Raw genomic sequence first — 19,097 nt, forward strand, 5'->3', positions numbered from 1 at the left:
ATCATAGGAATATTGGAATGATCTTAAATGCAGGAATAATCAAAATATATAGAACTGCGTACATGCTTTATTCGAATGAACATAATAAAGGAGCATAAATTGACAGTAAATACACCATATCACTTGAGCAATTATTGAAAATTTATTGCGCCAGAGGAAATACAATATCATATTTACATTCAATATATTTATTTACATATTTACTTCAATGAAAACATATTATTTTTTTGCTTGGACAAACTATTATACTGAATTCTTTTTACTTTCCTCTCAAAACCGTTCACAGATAATTACCAGGCTTGTATACAAGTTTTCGAAAAAGGCTTGCATAAAACATATTTTTAAATAACTTTCACTTACTAAAATTGTAGATAAATCACACTTATTATGTTTAACTTGTTCAAAATGCACCTCATTTCGAAAGATTAGATGTTTGTGATCCATTTTGGACCTTGATTGACTATTAATTCTTTTTATAGGGTTAACGATGGCTGTTCCAAAATGCCCAAAATCATTGATTTTACGACATTTATTGAGGTATATCTTAAAATCTCGACGTGTTAGAGCAAATCTGAAGTCAGATTCGGATTCAGCGAGCAAAAATCTACTAGGGACACATTGTTTGGTGTTAGGGACAAAATCTTGTTGAGCTGTGTAATTAGTTATGAAAGCCTCTTGTGCCAAATGGTAAAAATTTAATGATTTTATTATTTTCTGAAATAATAAAAGAGTTTAGATTTTTGAAAACAAGTCTTTTTTGCAGAAGAATGTATTAAATAAGACTATATGAACGCCAAATTTACATCAAAATCCTTCCCCTCGGATATGTTACCTTGCCGCGGTGGGTCGGCTTACGCCATTAGCACTGATATGGCAACCAAAGACATATCCTGTCGTGGTGGTATCACATGTTGACTATTTTTATTTGGTGCCGCGTTACATATCTGGCATTGACGCACTAATTTACGGCATTTGCATGTGATCCAACGGATCTCGTGTCTTGGAGCCTTGAATGGTAGTGCAGCCAAGCAGAGGCCTTTTTATCAGTGATAATGATGTGAGTTCTCTTCTTTTCGGCAATACTTTTCTGATGCGTTCCCTGTGACGATGAGTCGTAGCCACGCTTACAATTAGCTAGCTAGGCATTTATTTAAAAAACAAGACAAAATTCAAGACATTCGTAGGGAATCGACTGCTGGATTCACTGAGTAGAAGTTGTTTCAAAACTAGGAACGTGGTGCCAGTTTTATTTTGTTATGCCCACTTCGAAGAGCAATAATAAAAAATACCGCAAATTATAATTATGGTATATGAACAATCTTATGACGGCTTCATTCACGATAATTTTTACTTATAGTAGGGAATAGGCGTGATGAAGCTTTACTTTACCACCGAAAAGTGAATCCTATAGCTGACTCATAACTGATCATTAGTACATGATAGATAAATACAGTTAGTTTGGAAACGATCAAGCTACTTATTAGAACATAATAATAGTAATACCTTGACAAAGGAATAACAATAAAATAGACTAAATGCATGAACAATTTCCACTTTTACAAGACATAACTTACATTGTGTTTGATAGTATTGACACAGGATGAACCAATAACTTAGGCAAACAAAGTAATTCAAGGAACGCATACTTCATACCTTCTGACCATAAAGACAAGAATGACATCGTACAGATCAATCTATATGATTCGGCAATTGAGCCTCCAAAATAAACGAAAGATTAAAAAAATCTATATGATTAGGAATGAGATAATGGGAAAGAGTATCTATTAGAGTTGTAAATGTAATGTCTTTTGAGCCAGTTCAACAGTGTCTTAATGGACGACATGATCCTTGTACGGCTGGAAAACTGCTTCAAAAGTTATTAATTATTAACATTTTTTATAAATCGGGGTTTGAACACTTTCTTATACTTGATAAAAAAAAACTTCCGACTCAGTTTCTTCGATGAAGCATTGGGCAACATGTTCCATGTGAGTTGAAAAAACTGCTTCGGTCGATTTCGGGCGCGTACAATGACAATAGACGTCTAAATAGCATAAAAACTGACAAAATAGCTTGACTCTGACAAGAAAATGACAAAAATGACTTTAAACTATAACGATGTTAGTTAGCATGAGACCTGTCTAACTATTTATGAACGTAATTCCCTCTGATTCAGTTGCAACAGCGTCTTCTTGGACGACATGTTCCGTGTACGGCTGGCAAACTGCTTCGAAAGGAATTATGCAACGGTATCATCAAAGGCCTGGTGCAGAGGTTTCTACTCTATTCAGAGTCCCGCCAGTAAACCTTCAAAAAAAAAAAAAAAAAAAAAATGAACGCCAAATTTACATCAAAATGAGTAAAAAACATTATTTGACGACTTACTTAGTACTACATATACCATCGTGGAGAAAATAAATGGAATATAATACTAATCTGTTTTATGACAGGTGAAGACATTCCACTAGAAAAGCTTAATCATTTTCTTCCATATTTTTTGTTAATTTCCATAGAGATATTTTGGCCAAGTTCTTTTATGTGAGACCTTACCTACAAATGTTTATTTTGGCTTCAATCGCTTTCGATTTTGTGTAAAGTGTGGGTTATTAACTTAGCAAACGTTGTGACGCTTTTTACCCAACCGGCCCATTTTATGCAGTTTCCCCTATACTATGCCCCGAAAATCCTACCTTTACATGGATTACTTGAAACCCGACAGCAAAAACACAGGACTGAGGATCTTCCTCACTCAGATATCAATAAATAAAAAGGAATACAGTGTAATTAATTTATAAATAATTTGGCTTCTCTTCTTCAGTGACGCTACATTTCAACTGGAACTTGCTTAGTGTTCTATTTGTATTTCTCAGTTATTAACTGAAAGCATTTCTATGCCCGCCTTTGATTGAATATATATCTTGTGTGAAAAGTACAATAAATACACAATGCCCAGGTAAACCACCTGAAAACATCCTAGGCCAGATCGAGAATCAAACTCGCCATCTCCAGATTTGTAATCCTACACCTTCATTCGCAAGCGTAATCTTTTCGGCCATTAAAATGGAAAGTAGGCTTTGGATTTTAAACAACACAAATCATAAACAAATTGCCACCTAGTGGGAAGTTTCAGGTACCTATCATTTGTTCGCGTGTTGACCATAATTGTATCAAATGTAACTGTGCTTAAAATGCAATCGCAATTGATAAAGTAAGCGAAATATAAATCAAAGAGATCGGTTTTCAAGGTACGTATCGAATAAATAGTTGTGGATTTTGATCCTTTGATACGAAATCCGCCAACGGTAGAACACATCAAAATTAGAGGCCCTGTTTTTAATTTTGATAAAGTGTTTAGGTGCATGGAATGCGATGCCCGCGGTATAGGATCACAATTTGTAATTCCACCAAAATATTATTTAAACAAAAAATTGTATATCGGAGACGAGCCAGCCTCGGGCTGAAAGTCTCCTTAATAAAGACATAAAAAAAAAAAAAAAAAAATTGTATTCCGGTTCCTTGAAAATTTCATAAGTGCTTTTTATCAGTGTTCTGTCGATAACAAAACACTAATGAAGTTGTGAGCCAGAGACGATGTTAATATAAATAGACTGGTAGAGAGTGAAACTAATAGTTCCAATCTCACCGTCAAATGCGGTTCCAATCAAACATTACACTTCGGTACCTCGTAATCCTAAATTTGCTTAGCTGCTGAAAATGACGAAAAATAAATACACAGAATATCTGGAGATGACTCTGTACAGCAGAGTACCACAGTAGATCACGGCACAGTAGCGGTTAAGAACACAGAGTGCCTGTCAAATAAATATACGAATAAAAAAAATATCTGGAGAAAGCCGTTTGGCCGAATACCGTTTGGCCGAATGCCATTTCGACAAAGGCCACTAGGCCGAAAGTTGTTTGGCCGAATATACCCTTTGGCCGAACAGACCATTAGGCCGAAAATCATTTGGCCGAAACGATCATTTGGCTGAAAGGGTCATTTGGCCGAAAGACGTCTTACTTCTCACTCCTCATTTCTCACTTTTAAGGTCACTCCTGACGGAATCCAAGTTTAAAAGTGCTCGCTTTTTCGGTGGCACACCACTCGAAACGGAAGCAACGCACAACTGTCATTTTTATTATTTCACGCATGCTGCGACGCAGCAAAGCTAAATCAACAAAAATGACAGTTGTGCGCCGCCTCTGAACTGAGTGTTGTGCCCCCGAAAACGCGAGCACTTTGGAACTTGGATTCCGTCAGGAGTGACCTTAAAATGCCCTATTCGGCCAAATCTCATATTCGAAACGTTCACAAATTATGTAACGATTAGTGAGGGGATGGGGGTTGAGTAAAGTGTGACGATCCATACAAAAAATTTCAAAAGCTTCATGCTACCAAATATCCTATTCGGCCAAATGTCCTAGTCAGCCAGCAGACCAATTCGGCCAAATGACCTATTCGGCCGGATGTCCCTTTCGGCCAAATAACTTTCGGTCAGATGGGTTTCGGCCTAATGGTTTGTTCGGCCTAGTGGCATTCGGCAAAATGGCTTTCGGCCAAACGACCCTTCCCCGAAAAATCTATTAAAACAACTTTTTGATATGTACTCGGAAGCCTGAAATAAATATTGAAGATCAGATGTTCTTGTTGAAATTCCATTTTTTTCCAATTCGAAGCAATGCACGAATGTTTGTTTTTCCTCGTACAAGATGTATCTAAGGCTGTATTTTGCCATGAAAAACATGGTTTTGATTTGAAAGAAAACCTCATTGAGTACACGGCACAAACCTTAGCCTAATGTGTTGTGGTTGAGCACATTTATCGTTGAAAACCTTCATGCATTGAAGCTCTAACCAAAGTGATGCCACCAGCCGGCTTGCTTACTTTTGGTTATTACGCCAAGTAATAAAAAACAACAATAATTGTTAAGAAGGTACCCCTTCGAACTTTTGCTTTCATTGAGGTACCTCCTATTTCAATCTTAAGGTCCTAAATAAGCATAACTCATAAGATATATGGAAAACGGTCCTGACAATTAACCCTTATGCGGCCGACGGGGTACCTGTGTTCCTTTTTAAAATTCAAGTGGTGATATTTCAATGAATTTTTATAGCTGAAAGCTGAAACTCGGTGACATCTAAGAACTTCATAAAATGTAGCATCTGTGAGAAAAATCACGTTGATACAGTGAGGAGGGACGTGGGAGGGCATCTGTTTTTTACCACGTGGATGGCCGACAGGGTACCCGTGTTCCACTAAATTGATATTTTCATAACTTTAACAATTTTCAACCGATTTTGATAATTTTGACAGTTTTAGAAACAGAAACTCATAAACTTTTTGCCCATTGTCAAGGTTTACTGTTTTTGTCCATGGTTATACAAGAAATCTTTGAAGTAAGGCTTAAGAGTCTACACACGTAACCGAAGGACTATCAACCAGTTTCAAATATATTACATGCTCATTGCGCTTCTTAGAATAGTCGGTGTTCACAGTATATATTCTGGTTCTCCAAACACCTCTGGAGTAAGGCCTCAGTGGTCCAAAAAATCCCTGGAATGAGATCTTATGGTCTGCTAACGTTACCAAAGGTCTATCGAGCAAATTCAAAAACGGTACATGCTCTTTATGGTGCTTAGCATATAATGCTTTCACAGTATATGTTCCGAATCATCCAATGACCTTGTTGTTTTTGTGAGTTCCAGGTAGTCTACGAACTCCATACAGTCAAGGTCTTCGGAAAAATCTCCGTAATGGAGGCAGTTATCGAAGAATAAACAAGTTGCGTGACCCCTTCTTGGTATATGTGTGTATTCCAAGTAGTTCTTGTTGTTGTCGAGGACTCCAGGTAGTCTACGAACTCCATAGAGTCAAGGTATGGGGTTCTACCTTGGTAACGGAGGCAGTTATAGAAGAATAAACAAGTTGTGTGACGCCTTCATGGTATTTGTTTGTATTCTAAGTAGTTCTTGGTATTATTGGTTCCAGGAAGTCTACGTATTCCATAGAGTCAAGGTCTGTGGATCAATCTTCGTAATGGAGGCAGTTATTGAAGAATAAACAAGTTTTGTGACCCCTTCTTGGTATATGTTTGCATTCCAAGTAGTTCTTGTTGTCATGGGCTCCAGGTAGTCTACGAACTCCATACTGTCAAGGTCTTCGGATCAACCTCCGTAATGGAGGCAGTTATCGAAGAATAAACAAGTAGCGTTACCCTTTTTTGGTATGTGTTTGTATTCCAAGTAGTTCTTGTTGTTGTCGTGGGTTCCAGGAAGTCTACGAACTCCATAGAGTCAAGGTCGGTGTATCAACCTCCGTAACGGATGCAGTTATTGAAGAACAACTGGGAAGGACGGAAGGTAGCGGTTTTCCTCCAATACCTTTTCCGAACTTAATCTATCACATGTTGTGCATATGCATAATCGAGTTTCAGACATAGTAATTAATTTCCACTCCGGGTGGCTCAATACCCGGAACATAGGCAATTAACTTTGAATGTACTGAACTCGAAAGGCGATCCCTCTTCGCTTATGTGGTCGGGTTGGGATCTGACGACCAACTGGCACAATCTCACACAACCCTACTTCATCAAGCGCCGTTGGTGATGAAGCAAGTGTGTAGGAGCCAGATAATACTAAATACTCATCCTACTTGGTTGGCATTGTACAAAAACATATATTAGAGAGTTAGTTCTGAGAATGTATTGCAAGAGTTCGGCTACATGCCCGGTGCTGTGAATTTGGTTTCATCAGTACCCGCTAAGCTGCGGAGGACGACGGAGGTCCTTCGTAGCTTAGTAGGGAAAACACCTGTCTAGCATACTGGTTTCGTGGGATCAAACCCCACCGAAGTCCTGTAAATCAATCTCCGTAATGGAGGCAGTTATCGAAGAATAAACAAGTTTTGTGACCCCATCTTGGTATATGTTTGTATTCCAAGTAGTTCTTGTTGTTGTCTTGAGCTCCAGATAGTCTATGAAATAGAGTCAAGGTCGATGGATCAACCTCCTTAGTGGAGGCAGTTATTTGAAAATAAACAAGTTGTGAGACCCCTTCTTGGTATATGTTTGTATTTTAAGTAGTTATTTTCATTGTCGTGGGCTCCGTAGCAAGGCAAAATACGTGAATGGAATCCGTATTTTTTTGTCGAAGAGACTTACAAACTTATTAACAGGTACTCATAAATGATTCATAATAAGCTACAGGCAGTGAAGGTTTAGGCAAAATCAGGGGTAGACAAAATCTGGGAGTGACAAAATCGGGTCAACCTCATCTGAGTGAATGTACGCATTCCTAGTACAGTAGCCGTTCGATAACTGCAAAATGTTTACTTTTCAGTTATCGAATGCCGTTCGATAACTGCAACGCACTCTAGACGTCAAACGGTTGTCAATCGACGTCAGATGCAATAAAAGTGCATCTAAATGTGCAGCGCAATGCAGCTGTCATTGAGTCTGACATCGGTTTAAAGTTTAGCGGTCCGATAACTGTAAAACTGTTGCAACTATCGAATTGATTACTGAGAAAGCGTTTCGTACACAAACGAGTATCTAACTACGTCCGACTCAAATCTATTTTTTTCGCAAGTTATAATATCGATCGCGGCAGTTTATCGTGGGGAAAAGTTTCAAGCATTACTCGTGAATCAGAACATAACCGAAGATCAAACTGTTCCTATCAAAACTTTATTGTAAAAGTGATTTAAGAATCTGCTCACCCGGGGAAGCCAACTTGAATCAACGAAAAGTAGCGAAAACAGTCAACGGTTGAGGTAACATTGGGTTGGTATGCGTGTAAATACACGTATGGATGATTGCAGCGGCAGTAATGTAGTACCAGTAGTACGATTTGAGCTGTTTTGTTTTGCTCTGTGCATTGCACGCTTCACACACAGCGGTGCTGTATCGGATAGAGTCTCGAGTCTCGGTGCGTTCAGTGGTCTCAAAACTGAAACACTGTAATTGATGTGTAGGATTCTGGTTTGATATCGGCTTTAGCGACGGTACGTAAGTAGTTGAACTTTCAGTGAGGACATCGGGAAACCTCTGTGCAATTGAATTGAGAGGAAACAGTGCATTTATACGTATATCATCACTTTGTTATGACCTCATTTGTTTTGTTAGTAGTGAAATTCTTTTCTAGTTCGGAATCTTCAATCGAACAGATTTTTAAATCATGGATACATGTAAGGCCTGCGGTAGGAATCCGGGGAGATCAGACAGAAGTGTTCTGTGCAGCGGGTCGTGGAGGACTTTTCCACCCTGGATGCGTTGGTCTGAACTCCACCAACTTCAAAGCTTGGACAGCCAATGTGGGCCTTCTTTGGTTCTGCGACAACTGTAGAGTCAATTTTAACCCCAGCATAATGGATCGAGAATCAGTAATCATGAAGACGATGCGGGATCTTCTACTTCGTGTCGACTCTATGGATCTAAGGATCGGACAGTTCGGAGAGAATGTGAAAAGCCTCTGCAACTTACTATCAATCTCCACTTCAATGCGCCGCGATTCCAACATTTCATCCAGACTACAGAACTTTTCGTCAACGGACCAGCACTGCATGATCACTCCGAGTTCTACAACAGTATTGACCGCTTCAATTTGGACCTTTCTCTTCGATCGAATGCTGCAAATATGACGTTAACTGGTGCTGAAGGAGAAACTAATGCTGACTTGATTGGCGATGAATCTAGTGATCACATTAATGTTTCACCGCCTTGTCGATCCAGAGTTACTTTTCCTGCCAACAATAATGTAAATTCTGCTGATCCCACTACCTATGCCGCTACTGTCACAAATTGTGCCACTGCCTCCACTTCCAAAGCAACTAATGACACCGCTGCTGCCCCCGTTATCAACGCTACAATGAATACAACAAGCTCTGACACCAGTACAGCCACCACTTCCGTCGCCACCGCCCGTTCTGCCGCTACAAACAGCTCCGTCGCCACCACCCACTCTGTCGCCACCATCAGCTCCGTTGCCGCCAAAAACCCCAATGCCATAACCAACTCTAGCTCGTCTCCACATACTGTCAACAATGGTATCAATGGTATCAATCATCAAAACGTACCTAACGGTTTGCCTGCGGATGAGCAACAGAACTGTCGTCTGCGTGTAGTAAACAGAAGCTATCGTCGAGAAACATCCGCTGATAATCTGAAATCGTTCTATGTAACTCCCTTCCATGTTGAACAAAACGAAGAAGACGTCCTGGAATACCTCCGAGAAACACTCAACGTTGGAGAATCCACGCTGAGATGCGTAAAACTAGTGCCGCGCAACAAGGACATCAGTGAACTGTCGTTTGTTTCTTTTAAAGTGTCTGTGTCCGATGATTTGATTCCATTCATCAATGACAGATTCTACTGGCCAGAAGGCGTTGAAATCCGTGAGTTCGAATCAAAAAACGAGAAACGTTCAATTCCTCTAATAACAACATAAATGCCAATGTACCTTCCCATAATATTTCTCATTCAGAAATTTGCGATACAATTTACGATTCAAAAATTGAACTCCATTACAAGGATTACAGTCCGATGCAATCCCTGCTTCAAAGACGCTCTAAGAATTTTTTGAAAATTGGTCTACACAATGCCAGAAGTTTAATTAATAACATAGCCAACTATCGTGCGCTCCTAGATAAATCTGAACTTGGTGTTTTTGCTGTCGTTGAATCTTGGCTTAAATCAACTCATACAAACAAACTTGTTGAGATAAGTGGATATAACATCATCAGATCTGATCGACACACGAAGAAAAAAGTTTGCGGAGGGGGAATTGCCCTTTATTTGAAGAAGAATTTAAAGTTTACTGTCATCTCTAAATCGGGAAGCGAGAGCGATATCGATTACCTTTTCGTTAAACTTAAACAAGCCAATCTAGTCTGTGGAATAATATATAAGCCACCCGACATAAACCTATCTAAATTACACGTCGTATTCGATCTTATTTCTGAAATCTCTGCTACTGAGCCTAATATCTTGGTTGCAGGAGATTTTAATGTTAACATGATGCTAGAAAGCAATTTAAAAACAAGAAACATGTGTGATCAAATAAATGCACTGTCCTTTAAACTAATTAAAACTTTCCCTACCTGCCACAAAGTTGGCTGCACATCCTCTACAATCGATCTATTTACAGGAAACTGCACCAGTCTTATCAATAATGTATATCAATCATCTATTGGAGGTATTAGTGACCACGACTTCGTGTGTATTGATTTCAAATTCAGGCATCCTAAAACATGCTCTGAGGTGTATTGGGCTCGCGATTACCATGAAATTGATAGTGAATCATTAATCTCAAGCTTACGCAATTCTAATTTTGACATGATGTACCAACACAATGATGTTAATGAGAAACTTAATTACTTTAACAAGCTGTTTGTATCGATAATCAATCAATATGCTCATTTGAAAGAGAAAGTTGGAAACGACCATAATTACCCTTGGATGAATAATCATATTAAACAAGTTTTCAAGAACCGTTCTGTGACCTATGAGTGCTGGAAACGAGATAAAGATGATGATCGCAGGAAGAATAATTTCAAATGTTTAAAAAATCTTGCAAACCGAGAAGTCATACGTCCGGAAAGAGAATATTTTACAATCAATCTCATTGCACAGCTTCCAGCCAAACAACTCTGGCGTAACATTAAAAGAATTGTACTGAAAAATTTCAATTTAAAAATGGGTGGAGGCGATGTTACTTCTGAAACCCTTAATAACTATTTCATTTCACATGCTTTGCCGTTTTCATTCAATGAACATATCAATGATTCAGCATCTCAAAACGATGTTTCATTTAAAGGAGTCACTAATGATGAAGTTCTGTGTCAGTTTGCCGCAGCTACAAGTGATTCTATAGGTGTCGACCAAATTCCATTAAAATGTTAAAAATGTTATGTTATTTTGCCTCATCTAACAGATCTGTTTAATTCATGCATCACTTTTTCTGTGTTTCTGAACACTGGAAAACAGCAAAAGTTATTCCTATTGAAAAAGTGATAGTCCTTCTACTGAGAAAGATTATCGACCCATCAGTATACTTTGCGCATTGTCCAAAATTTTTGAATCAATTCTTTCCAAACAGCTGAACGATCACCTCAATCAACATGATCTTATTTGTGAATCACAATCAGGGTACCGTAAAAATGTAGTACGATAACAGCTTGATTAAAATCGAAAATGATATTAGAGAAGCTATGGACAAAAACTAATTACTTTGATGTCATGGTCGGATTTTAGTAAGGCATTTGACTCCATCGATCATAAACTGCTCTGCAATAAACTTTCAAGTAATTTTCTTCTTGATTCGCCTTCAGTTAAGCTGGTGTTTTCTTATTTGTCAAACAGATTTCAATATGTTGAATTTGACAATAAACAATCAAATAAAAGGAGTCTCTCGTGTGGTGTACCTCAAGGTTCAATACTTGGTCCATTGCTTTTCTCAATGTATATAAACGATTTACCACTTGTATTGTCTTTTTGCAAATTTCATTTATATGCCGATGATTGTCAATTGTACCTTTCCGCGCCACCAAGTTGTGTGTCAGATATGGTTAGAAAAATGAACGAGGATATTTGCAATATTGTTAGGTGGTGTGAGCTAAATGGACTTGTACTAAATACAAGAAAAACTCAAACAATTATCTTTAGATCAAAGCGTATGTCCAAAATGAATGCACCGTTAGTGAAAGTTGGGGACGATTTTATACAATATTCTGAAACAGTTAAAAATCTTGGTATTGTTATGGACTATTCTTTGGATTGGAATGCCCAAGTTAATTCAGTAAGTAGGAAAATTCATAATGCTCTACATTCACTATCTACTTTAAGGCAATGCACTCCACAACATATTAGAAAAAAATTGGCCATATCGCAACTGATACCTATTTTCGACTATGGTGATGTTCTTTTTGGTCTTTTTTCACAGAGGAACTTAAAAAAACTTAATTTAGCCTTCAATGCCGTTACTCGGTATGTTTTTAATCTTAAAAAGCATGATCATATATCGAATTATGCAGACTTGCTGTTAGGTTGTACGTATGATCTTCACCTTAAGCTGCGTACCTGCACCCAAACTTACAAAATTCTAAATAATCCCCCAAAATACCTTGAGAACTTTTTACGTATGGACGATCAACAAGAGCAATTCCATACTGATTGTTTCACGATGCATGACTAATTATTTGAAAGATTCTCATCGTCATAGAGCCGTCAACATTTGGAATAATTTGCCAACTAATTGCCGACTTCAGCGCAGTCTTCATCTGTTCACAGAGAGTGTGTCTAATTTTATAAGAAATAGGTAGAATACATTGGCACTTGTGAAATAGTTATAGTTCCATATACTTTGAAAACCAATAGAGGTTACTTATGTGGCTATGTACATTATTAATAAATAAATAAATAAAATAAATAAGAAGAATAAATTGCAGTTAAAAAGCATTGCAGTTAAATGACTTGCAGTTATCGAACATCTGCTGTAGTTTTTGTTTTTGCCATGGTACTAGGTAGTCTATGAACTCCATATCGGAATGATCTGCAGATCAACCCACGAACGGAAAGCTATTGGTACATGTTTGCATTTCAAGTAGTTCAAGTTGTTGTCATTAGCTCTGGGCAGGTATTGAAGAATAAACAAGATGTGAAACCTCATCTTGATATATTAGCATTCCAAGTAGTTATTGTTGTCTTGTTGTTGTTGGTTCAGGGTAGTATACAAACTTCATTCATATCCCTAATATGAAGTTGTCTACTCTTTGGAAATGAAAAATGTAAATAAATTAGAACGATACAACTTCACGCCAAGAACGTGAGGGAAAAAACGGGCTAATATCGCAAAGATCATGTACCATATTAAAATTAGATTGAGGACACTCCTCACGGAATCAAGTTTCAAAGTGCTCGCGTCGGGGCACACCAATCGATACGGAGGCGGCGAACAACTGTCATTTTTGTTGATTTGGCTTTGCTGCGTCGCAGCATGCATGAAATAATGAAAATGACAGTTGTGCGTTACTTCCGTATCGAGTGGTGTTCCCCTGAAAACGCGAGCACTTTTGAAACTTGGATTCCGTAAGGAGTGACTTCAAAGACCCTCTAGATATTCGTGTAAGCTTCAGAAGTCTTACTCCATAAATTTCTAGGATGACCATTAGCATATGCCATGAACGCTTTTTATTCTAGAACCCCAAAGGCATGTACCAAATTTAAAACAGGCTCTGGTGTAGATCCTAATGCCTTACTCCAGGGTTTTCTTGGATGACCATGAACATTTGAAATAAGTGCATTCTATTCTACGTACCATAAAAGGCATGTATAACTATTCAAATAGGCCGAAAGAGCTCTGGTTACGCTTGAAGTTCCTGAGGATTGTTCAAGTGCAATGAAAGCGGTATATTCTATGTACCACAAAGGGCATATGCCACTTTTGAAACAATCCGAAAGGTATCTGGTTACGTGTGAAGATCCTGAAGCCTATTCTAGCATTTTCTTGGAAGACCATAAACATATGCAATGGACGCATTCTATTCTATGTACCACAAAGGGTATGTACCACTTTTGAAACAAGCCAAAAGATCTCTGGGTACCCATGCAGATTTAAAGGCCTATTCCAGGGTTTTCTTGGATGACCATGAACCTATGCAATGGATGCAATCTATTCTATGTACCACAAAGGGCATGTAACACTTTTGAAAAAATCTGATAGATCTTTGGTTACGCGTGTAGATCTTAAGGCCTTTTCCAGGGTTTTCTTGGAGGACCATGAACATATGCAATAGAGGCGTTCTATTCTATGTACCACAAAGGGCATGTACCAGTTTTGAAACAATCTAAAAGATCTCTGGTTACGCGTGTAGACCTGATGGCCTTTTCCAGGGTTTTCTTGGACGACCATGAACATATGCAATGAAGGCGCCAGAGGACTTATCCGAGAGATTTCTTCGATAGCGCAGAACATATGTAGTGATCACATTTGATTTAAAGATGCGCAAAGAGCATGTACCACTTTTGAGACAAGTCCATAGACCCATGGTTACGAGTGTAGACCTTAAGGCCTTATTCCAGAGATTTCTTGGATGACTCGGAACATATACTGTGAACGCATTCTATGCTAAGTACCACAAAGAGCATGTACCGTATTTGAATTTGCATAATAGGCCTTTGGATACGCGAGTAGATCTTTAGGCTTTACTCCAGAGATTTCTCGGATGACTAAGACCTCATTTCAGGGATTTTTGCATTACCCGAAGCATATACTGTGAACACCTTCAATTCTAAGAAGCGCAAAGAGCTTGTAGCATATTTGAAACTTATTGAATGGCCTTGGTTACGCGTGTAGACTCTTAAGCCTTACTTCAAAGATTTCTTGTATAACCATGGGCATAAGCTGTTAACCTTGACAGTGGGCAAAAAGTATATGAGTTTCTGTTTCCAAAACTGTCAAATTTATCCAAATCGGTTGAAAATTGCTGAAATTATGAGAGTATCAATTTAGTGGAACACGGGTACCCTGTCGGCCATCCACGTGTGTTTTTTTTGTTGGCCGCATAAGGGTTAACGAGATACATGGTTCTCTATTATTCCCATGGTTTCTATAATAAAATCGTTGTTTCGTGAACGTTTTCAATTCAAATTAAGTTTCTACATCAAGCTTTTAACAAGACTTTTTAAAGGTTTTTAAAGGCTTCCGAGCCTCTTGCAAAGGGGATCTCGAATTTCTTGAAGGGGGCTTCCCAGCCTCTTGCAATAAAATTTACGAGCCTTTAGAAAGTAAGCCTCTGAGCCTTTTGAAGGCATCCTCTGAGCCTCTTGAAAGGAGACCTCTGAGACTATAAAAAGAAGGCTTAAAGTCTCTTGAGAGCTTCCTGAATGAAGGCTTCCGAGCCTTTTGAATAGGAGATTTCCGAGCCGTTTGTTGGGAAGTCTCTGTGCCTCCTTCAAGGGTCTTTCGAGCCTTTTGAAAGAAGGCTTCTGAGACTCTTGAAATGTGGCTTCCGAGCCGCTTGAATAGAGACTTCCGAGTCTCTTGAAATGAGGCTTTAGAGCCTCTGGAAAGCAGGCTTCCGAGCCTCTTGATAGGAGACTTTTTTTTACTGATTTACTGATCGCCATACATATTGTGTAAAATACAAAGTTTTAGAATCACTAATTAAACAACTATAATAACTTTATCGATAAGTTTTTATTGGAATTTAAATACATCCGCCACTACGCATTTTTGTCCGAGGTACCCCCTGGAGCCAGCAAAGGATGGTTTCTTATCTAGTGAAGTTACTTTTTTTTATTAGGGCATGCTTACATATTCAATTATTCTGCAACACATGCTATACCTACTCTTATAATAATAGAGTTTCATAATTCCATATTTCAAATTAAAAAAAGCAAAAAAAACGTTTGCGCGTTCACCATAAGCGAATCTGAAACTAGGACGTTATCTGGCTAACTAAAAGAGAAGTATCATATGTCCATAACAGGTGATGCACAAATGATGTCACACTTTTACGAGGCATGGAGTTAGAATATTTTGCATTGAAAATACTTGGGTAGGGTGTTATTATTTGCTCCTAATATACGCTTCTACTTGAGGCCCAGCCTTGTTTCAAAACACTTGTTGATGTGAAAGGAGGTCAGACAATCGGAGATGTAGTTGTACTTGCAGAAAAGGGAAAGTCTGATAGAAAAATCTGAAAATTTATAATCCCACTATTTCAGCACTTCTATCAATGCATCTTTTGATTCTGACTTTCCACTCATCCAGTGCAGTGAACATACAAACGAATACCCATACACAATCGTTCAGACTTTTCCCAGAACTACTGCCACCCAGGAAACCCCCACGCGAACTGCGGGAACATAAAACCACCGTCGTCGATACAAAAATAGCCCAACACGATAATTACTTTCTTCTTTTCACTGCACACACCGAAACGGATCCTTGAAGCGCTCTATCAAAAAGCTGGCCGGCGTTATTGTGCTGTTTTGACTAATTATGAAGAAGCACCACTTCACTTTCGCGCAAACAAAACGAACAACGTGCGGGTGGCTGGCAAAGTATAATCCACTGCAGATCTATTGAACCGATATAGAACAGCGCTAGCCGGGAACCGACAACAAGCACTAACGATGCGAACGGGCAGAAGGTACAACTCAAACTAACTCAGGCCTATGTGCCCGTTCTCTGGTAGCTCTCACAACGCTCGGTGGAAAGGAACTCCCTATGCTCGGCTCGGAAGGTCCACTTGGATATCGAACCCATACAAGCGCACGGGACCGGACGGCAAGAAGCATAGAATGAGCGGATACGTACCGTGGCGGCAAGCATCTATGAATGAATAAGTATGCTTATGCTGAGATGACAAGCCGGGGAAGCCGGCTTTTGAGCATGTATTCGAATTGATTTACACGTTCGGATATTGAAGAGTATAATGTCTACGAGGGGTGATGTATATCTGAATTGTGTTGGGAACTTGAAGCGAACACTAGTGGCCAGCACTGGAAATAAACTTATCGAATGGAATAAAGTAAATGAAAGATTGCTTTTTTCACATATAGGTGGACTTCATTCGATTATGTCACAAAAATATTTAGGTGAATTAATCAGATATAGGATTTGTATGAAGCACTTCATGAAGTTTTTGAAAAAAAACTGATCAACGGACCATGGTTGTCAATGTGCCTTTCACATACTCCTTAGATTTTGCTTGGAAAACTATGGAAAATAACAATGAGTTTCCCTTATAAAATTGCCTCCATAGCAGCCAGTAACGGGAAATGTCATTTAGATGTCATGGGATTGATTTGCTAATAACTTATTTCAAAAGTTATTTTAAATCGTGTTTTTTTTTAACATGTACTGCTCCACTCGGATATCATTCCCATACCGTTTTTCGCTTACTGATGTGTAAAAACTTCTATAAAACTGAATATAAAATTTCAGTATGATTGGAACATTGTTGTTTTGCATTATCAGGTCATGTAAATTTTAATGGGACTGTTATGCGGGTATGTACTTTCAATATGGGACGCATATGACTTGTTTTTTTTTTCACTCATAGACATACAAAATTGCAATTTTTATTATGATTTATGCAAGTATATTATGAACTAGTCGACCCGGCAGACGTTGTCCTGCATAGTAGGCGAATATTCCCATGCCAAATTTCCATACGAATCTTCATTTCAGTTTTTCACTTTACTGAACTTTGCTCGTGATTTTCGCATGAGGAAATATCATATAAACCCGTCGGAAACGATAACAAACATTCTTGCTGAAGAAATGAAGAAAATCTGTCCGGCCATTTTCGAGACCATTTTATTTTTATTATAAAGAGAAGAAGATAGATGAACATTTTCATTGGGTTAACTCAAAAGTGAGGAAAAGCCAAATTGGACTGTGAGGGCAGCGTAGCCCTTGAAGGATCCTATAAATGTTTTCTAATAGGTCATTGGTCTAAACTTGAAATTGGCGGAATGAGAGCAGAATTAGTGTCAAATAACCTTAATGCCATGACATTAGAGATTTTTTAATATCGCTCTCATTCATACTTTGTATCTAGAACAATGATCAGTATGCCAGTCGTGAAAACTTCTCTTCAAGCGAAACATTTTTCATTAGTCTACTGGGTACTGTCCGTTTGTTTAAGCCGTTTTTCTGAGATCTTTGCAGATTTAGGGATGCTCCAGATGTTACACATTTTCTGATAGGGTAACTGTAGGTAATGTTAGTCCTGGACGCAGATTAATCAATAATTCAGCGATAATACATCGTTTTGTAGATAGATATTTATATATTACGCTTCTTTAAAAAAAATGTATCAAGCATATTTTATTTACATTATGCTAGATTCATGAACTTCCTCAACTGATAAACGCAAACGAATCTTTTTCTTTTGCCAAATAAAGTAGTTTTCTGAATGGACTTACCTATTTTCGCATATTTGATGAACGGATAACAATCAAACAATTTATCATTCATATTAAATTCACAATTTTCATTAGTATAGCGATACGACATACCAAACCATTTTGGACAATATTTGAAGCGCTTGTTGCTAAAATACAGCTTACGATTTTCATTTGAAACAGGGCATTATAATTGCCTACGTTACGGCTTCTACAAACGATTTATAGTGAAAAATAACTTTCACGTTCTGGAAAAGCATGCACCACCACAGCTCAGATTAGAAAAATTTGCTGAACCTAAAGTCCATTTCGCACGAAACTTTTGATGGCATGAATAATGGATTGTGAACCATTATCGTTGTTTTTGACTACTTGACGTAATAACCAAAAGTAAGCAAGCCGCCTGGTGGCATAATTTTGATTCAATATATGAAAATTTACAAACCTGTGCTCAACCACAGCATAATAGGCTACAAATTAAGCCTTTTTTTCAGATTCTGGAGCTTACTCAGGTTCAAGGAAATTGTCTAGATTCTTAAAAAACAATACGGCATTAGTTGTTGAGTGACAACATTTCTCAAACAAATTCTATGAAGAGTTACTTTTGGTTACCTACCTGGATACATGGTTGGCTACAGCGTCGATACAACTATGCCTGGCGTATTGTAGAGCTCCATAATCGTCGAACTTGGACGATGTTCCTCCAGTTTCCCCGAACGTTCAGGGTCCCCAGGTCCGATTCCACCGCGTGCAGCCAGCGTGTTCGTGGCCTTCCATCTTCCATCTGATCCGTCGTTGATCGGCCCTCACGAAAACCTGCCTGGTATTCTCCGACAAAGGACTCCTCAAGCAGTCTCAGTCTGTTAAACAGTATACGCGACAGGATTTTGTACGCCGAGTTCTGTAGGGTGTAATTGGCACACTCTAGTATGTGCCCTTTCTTATAGATTGGGCATATGAGGCCATCCAACCTGCCAGCAGGCAGTTCTTCATCCTCCCATATTTTTTTGGATAATGTGGTGGATTGATTGATGCAGCTGCTCACTTCCGAGTTTGAGAAGCTCGACCGGGAGCTCGTCCTTCCCAGCAGTTTAACTATTTTTCAACTCGTTTAGAGCCTTCTTAACCTCGTTCAGCGTTGGTGGTTCCACAGCTTGAACTTCGCCTACTATGTCCATCCTGCTC

General features: G+C 38.6%; 1 protein-coding gene across 2 annotated transcripts in view; it reads right to left on the reverse strand.

Annotated features, from left to right (window-relative positions):
• Positions 1-16,167, reverse strand: part of LOC134212966 (peroxisomal acyl-coenzyme A oxidase 3) — a 70,599-nt gene extending 54,432 nt beyond the window's left edge. The window contains exon 1 of one of the 2 annotated variants that reach the window (XM_062691369.1): positions 15,934-16,167. The gene's annotated coding sequence lies outside the window, so the exon portion shown is untranslated. Of the gene's footprint in view, positions 1-15,910 lie in introns of both variants that reach the window. The other variant, XM_062691366.1, reaches the window with a different exon arrangement.
• Between the last annotated feature and the right edge of the window lie 2,930 nt (positions 16,168-19,097).

The sequence above is a fragment of the Armigeres subalbatus genome, chromosome 2 (genome assembly GCF_024139115.2).
Source record: "Armigeres subalbatus isolate Guangzhou_Male chromosome 2, GZ_Asu_2, whole genome shotgun sequence".
Classification (NCBI taxonomy): domain Eukaryota; kingdom Metazoa; phylum Arthropoda; class Insecta; order Diptera; family Culicidae; genus Armigeres; species Armigeres subalbatus.